The following is a 7,044-nucleotide window of genomic DNA, read 5'->3' as shown; positions in this document are numbered from 1 at the left end:
AATCTAGTAACTTATTTTAGAAAAAAAATAAAATCATCCGTTTTCAAAAAAATGTTGCTTTCGTTAGCTGATATTCTTTTGCAGTATTATACTGTTACAAAAAAAAATAAAATATTTGCTGCAATAGGGTTTCGTCCATAACATATAAGTGGATATTGCAGTTAAAAAAAAAAACATTATTTTCAGTTTTAACCTTGTATATTATTATATTATACGTACTATATTTGGACAGTAGCTACCTGCTTTTAAGTATATATACATATTATATAATGTATTAATGTTACCGATAGAAATATCGTATATATACCTATGTTAGGTACATATATATCATGTATAATATATGTTTGATATATATATATAACTATGCAAAATTATTTCAAAACACCTGCGTCCATATAATTTGTGTATAATTTCCTAAAAATTTAAACTTTCTGTAATAATATGTTTATGTCTACCACGTGTTGAACAAAATAATTCTATAGTGATGGTATACCTTATGTCCATTAAATATGTATTTCCGCTTGAACGTAAAACAAAAACGGAAAGGTTATCTATTGAATAAAAATTTCGAATAAAATTTCAAATTATGCATAAAATATATTTTGAAAATATATAAGGTATTTGTATGGGTATAAATGTATAGTAAACACTTTAATTATTTTAACATATTGATAACGAGAAAGGGAACTTCTGTACAGTATATTGTATGTATAGGTTCTCCATTAACTGTATGTTATATTTTAATAATAATATGTTTATCGCTGTATATGTATGTGAATCTTAATAATTATCTTAAAAAACCAAACATATTTTAAAAGTTCAAAATCATTTAATCAGTTTTTAATAATTGAATTACCTTTGGGCAATTTGAATGCAATTAAATTACTAATAATTTATTCCAAAATTAATAAATAAATACAGACAAATATTCTTATAATTAAAAAAAAAATTGAATGTATACTATATTCTCAGTCCCAATATAATATAATACAGTAATTGTATTACAGTAAAATTAAAATAAATGATATTATATTATAGATATTTTTATCTTATTTTAGTTTTTAGATATACATGTATATTATGTTATTAAATATATACCTAACTGTATATATCATTAATAAATGTTTTTTTTTAATAAACATAGTACTTATATAAATAGCGAATCAGAGACTTGAAATAACTTTCTAATTATATTTTATTAACTCTATGCAATTTTAATGTTTAATAATTTAGTTCAACTACTTAATTTGTAATTATTCATATAATATATATGTATATTGTATAGGTATAATGATCAAAATTTATTTTTTTATCTTTACCACCCACTTGTAAAAAAAAAGACTGACGCCCCTCTCCCTTAAAGAAAAATGTATTGGTGTATAACTGCATGATAAAAAATCAATTAAGCTTGTAACTTTCATATCTCCCTTGGATATTCCTATCGCTCACTTTGGGAAACACTGCTTTATACTAATACAATAAAATTACATACATAATATGTATTACCTACATATCTTAGGTTTTTTAGTTCAATCTTCCATTATGCGAATAATATATATTTACAAAACATAAAAAATCAGCGACGTTGCGATTAATCACGTCGTATACAATGAGGACATGTTATTATAATTAATATATTATATATGAAGCGTATGTCGTTATTTTATTCACAGTATATAATACTATGCGAAAAATATGAATTATACCTGCAGACTATAGTACATCCATATAATTTAAGTGATGTACGATAAAATCACCATTATCAATATTATCAATAAATTAATTATTTAAAATATTATATACTATTTAATAAGCATTTTTAGTGTGTATCTATATATATACATATACATATATAGACTCATTATGCGTGGCTTGCGTATACCTACCTGTATACAACACGCATATGGCATATGCGATGTATACAGATTATACTAGCTTATATATAATATATATATAATATAGGTATAAGTGATACAAATAGGTTTTTTTTATGTATAAGATCCTCGTTATTTCAAAAGCTCGTAAGTTGTAACATTGTCATAACTAACTCAAGACTTAACAATTTTGGTTTTTATTTAGAAAAATATTGTTCTATAATGACTTCAAATTATATAAAATAAATATTTTCAAAAGCTTCAAATTTTCAAAATAATGAATGTCGTAAAATAATATTCTGTATATAGATTTTAATGTTTAAACCTATACATAAATAGTACTATTCTTCAAGTCGTATTATTATTTTTTATTATATATACCTATACCTAGTATACCTAATTTCTTTGATTACATTTTAAATGTGAAATTTGCACATACTATGTATAAAATATAATACATGATGACGAATATTGTGAGTATGGTAATATTATGAAAAGTTATTTATATAGGTATGTATAAATAGTGCAGTGATGGTGGGTTAGTATACATACAATATTGATTAAAGTAATAACGCCTATGCTGCAGGTTGACGGCGGTGGTGGTGATGTGTATACTTTATTATCATTGCGTGTGCAATCAACCCTGTATAGAAAATACGTAGGTTACTACTTATTATACTTAAAAAAAATATATTACGATGCAGCTACACCTGTAGTTTATAGCCATATATTATATAGTTTTATATCTCGGTTCCTGCATTACAGTGAGGAGTGGACATTTGTGGTGAGTTAATTTTCAAGATAATATTTATTTTCATGCGCGTATACAGATGTTAATTTCTGATCATTACACGCGGGCCGTGATTTCGGGGGGGCTTAAGACAGCAATTTAAACCATTTGGGAGGGACGTCTGCAAGTATCTTATGAATCATAACCCAAGTGAAAGATGTGTATATATCTGGTTTCAAATATGATTTATAAAATGTTTAACGGTCAACTATATTAACGCTCATATGTATAGTATATACGAGTGCGTATTGTGCTCTATGCATGGGTGCTCGTATATTTATACATTATATATATATATACGATGGAAGAATTTAAATTGAAATTTTCGTAGCTGGAAACTTAAACCTAATAAATATATTCATTTTACACACCGCACTTGTATTATATTAGAATAATGATATATATATTTGAATGTGTGTTTTAACATCAATAACACCTTACGACCAATCGAGGGTAAAAAAAAAAAACGGTATCGACGTTACGACTTCTTTCGACAACAATAATTATTGTGTTTTGCGTGTGATATATAATGTATAGTGTACGAGTGTTGGAATAAAAAGAATCGAAAATGCCTCATGTAATAATATGTGTATATGTAATATTAACTGTATAGGCAGGTAACGCGTATAGTAGGTATAATATAATGTACGCGCCGGGAACGCGGCCAACACCCCCAACCGGGTTCCCCGCGGGTAATCGTCGCGCCGCCGTAGGAGTCCCGCCGCGGGCACGACACAAATCAAATTATGCGCTCATATTCCGCATCCGTTCGACAAAAGCCCTAATGGTCGTTTTTCGTATAATATATAATTTAACACCCGTATCGCAATCGGCTAATTTATCATGTTGCAGGCACACTGCAGTACGCGTATACTATATTATAATATTATATATATATAAGTACATATTATAAGTTATACGTCGTATATTATGTGTATATTTAGCGAAACGTCGTCATATACATATATTATACATATAAAAAATAAACATATAGTACATTTTATTATGATAAACATAGCTAAATTTTTTGGTCGATTTAACTGTAAATTTCGTCCACTCTATAGGCTTATAAGTTATAATAAGCCTATATATAATGTGTGCGTGCGTGTAAAATATACTGCGCATAATACACATAGATATTCAAATTTTGATTGCTGATATCCGTCACACTTCATTTGAAAAAATCTGTTTCAGTGCCTATATACCTCGTAATAATCAGTAATAAGTATACTAACATATAATACCTTCTCCCCTCATCATCAGTATACTCGACTACTAATAGAAAACGACAATTTTAAGCATTCGCGTTTTTCTCCATATCTAATAAAGCTATAACTGTATTATGGTATTTAAATAAAAATCATATAATTATTATTATTTATTTGTACATAGCATCAATTAGCGAATACATAGCATACAGTTTGCAAAATGTAGAGATAGTCGGTTAGATAATAAAATTAATAAACCTGCAGGACGTCAAGTCACCATAGTATATATAGCCTGTAGGTAGAAAAGTTCAATCGTGATGGAATAAATAGAAATAACTAGCACGACAATAATGTCTCGGGATAAAAAATAGTAAGTATATACATATAATACAATTATTGTATCAATAGTTTTTTCAGGTCGGTCAAACACATTATTATAGCGAATGTCCGCACGAAATCCACTTGCGTTTATAATATGCATATTACTATTATTACTATTATTACTATTATATAGATATTTACATCGTTTCTTATACGGAGCGTACATACTACATACTATAATATAACATATCCCTATATATATATATATATATATAATAAGTGAACAGTTGGTAGTTGGTACCTATCTTATTTGATTTTCTCTTTTTCGTGTTTTTTTTTCTCACGACCTTATAATATAGATAATTTAACGGTTCAGTTATTTCAATATAAATAGTATCTATCTAAATGCACACTTGTTTTTTATTAACACAACATATATATAATTTTAAGACTTTTTAATCATTATATTTTTAATTTTACTTATATAAATTATTTTAACCTATTTAAACTCATCATTCCTATAGTATATTTTATTTATATTAAGTATATATATATATACACACGATGTATAATTTTAAGACTTTTTAAAAGATATTTATTTTATGAGACCCGCTTTAAAATATACATACAATATATCACGTGTATATAATTAAATCTTTATTTAAACATACTTTTACCTACTAAAGAAGTCACGACAAAATTCCTATATCGTCCTTAACAAACATTTAATTATTTAATTACTATTCAAACTATATAAATACTTCTGTTTTAGATTCGGTACGATGAAGTTTGACAACGATGCTTCTTTTTTAGCGTTTTAAAACATATTTTGTAGCAAAATAAATGTTCCAATTGTCAACATTGAGGTGGTGAAAAAATATTCAGGTTTTTTACTTTTTTGTGGTATTTGATATGAAATTGAATATTGTTATATTGTTGATAGTTGAAGGTGAAAGTTCAATAGTTGTCCGTACTTTTCCTAATAATCAGAAAAATCTAAAAAAAAAAACAGAGTTTGACAAAATCGATTTTTTAATCTTAGTTGTAAGTTAATTAAAACAAATGTACCTATACCTAATCATAGTCAGGTATACATCGAATTTTCATAAAATTTTGTATTTATAATATTATTTTGAAAATAATGTTCTCTTTTTGAGCTATTTAAAATGTTTAAGACATTTGAAATCTTCAACGTTTTCATAAAAAAAAAAAATGTTTATGCTTTGCAAATAAGCATGAAAATGTAGGTATAATACGAGATTCCTTATAAGTAGATTTTAGTGAAAATAAAATGAAAAATTGAGACTATAAATAAATATTAAGACATATTATTTTAATCTATTTATGGAAATTTTAAATTTTAAATATAGCTATAGAGTGCTATACTTTTAAAGTAATTTAAAAATATTTAAAAAAATGTTTATAAATGTTTAAAATATTATAAAATTTATCAAGAATACAAAATTGTGCAACATTCTTTTAGGTAAAATATTAAATTGATTGAATTCAAATTGAATTCAATATATAGGTATCATTATCTATCGTGGTGACTTACTCCGAATTATCGACACCTAATATTATTATACATACATACTATTTCCCGGTTTTTTTATCATACGATTATATTTGGTTCAATTTATTATTTATATTTATCTTTTTTTATATATCTATTCATTTTACATTTATCATTCATTTGGCTAAAATCCAAAAATTATGGACAACTTGAAATTGCATTCTTTCTTACTTCTTTTATTTATTTACTGCATTAATGCATTATTATTATTTAAAAAAAAAGATTTGTAAATAATGAAACGTTTAATTAAAACACGCATTCTATGGAATCACGCTGTTGATATACCTATCTGACCAGTAAGCAACTTATTATATTTATAATATGTATATATTACATAAAATAAAATATCAAAGCAATGTCCAATATAAATCGTAATGTTATTGGCTATAAATCTCGTTTACACTCGTATATCACTATACTGAAGCAGTGAAGCTGTATGTAAAGACTGCATTATATTATATGGTGCAAGACGACATTCAACTTAATAATAGTAATAATCATCACTACTTTAAGCATGCATCCAACTTAATTTTAATGAGTATAGTAAGTGATAAGTTACTTGAGGTCCAACTATTTGTAGTTTATTTTTATTCAATTTTAATATATAGCGATTTTAACTATAAAAATAATAATATTTCATAGTTTTCACACATACACACTCATGCATATAAATATGAAATTAAAATCAAATAATAAATAGTTATGTATATTCATATTATTTTATTTAAGCTTATGAAATTTGATAAAATATGAAATATTCAATTAATTAGTTTTTCAATAGATGTCTATATAGATTTTTTTAGAGGGTAAAGTATTTTTTACTTTTATTTTTAAAAATGTATTTATTTTGTTTCAAACTATTAAAAGAGATACATAATAATCAATAATCACTTTAAAATAGAATATTAAATAAGTAATTGTTATTTAAAAGAAAATATGATAATATTAAATATTCCATCATTAATTAGTTAAATATTTTAACGAAATAATTGTGTTAAATAATAAAATTGTGTTATCAATTAATTCTGTTATATATTATACGTTTTATGCACCATAAGAAAAATAGATAAGTTTAAAATACATCTCTAGGTTTTCTTAATAAACTATAAAATGATCCATAATTTCAAGGTAAACTGTCGACCAATTATTTAAATATTTCCTAAATCAATCAAAAATTGTGACCTAAATTACTAGTTCAAAAATATGTATTTGCATAAATTAGGTACACAAAATAGTATAAACATGTACTTTCCGGAAGGAAAAATGAATACTGTAAAT

This window comes from Aphis gossypii, chromosome 2 (genome assembly GCF_020184175.1).
Source record: "Aphis gossypii isolate Hap1 chromosome 2, ASM2018417v2, whole genome shotgun sequence".
Lineage (NCBI taxonomy): Eukaryota > Metazoa > Arthropoda > Insecta > Hemiptera > Aphididae > Aphis > Aphis gossypii.
Note: the sequence above shows the minus strand (reverse complement) of the source record.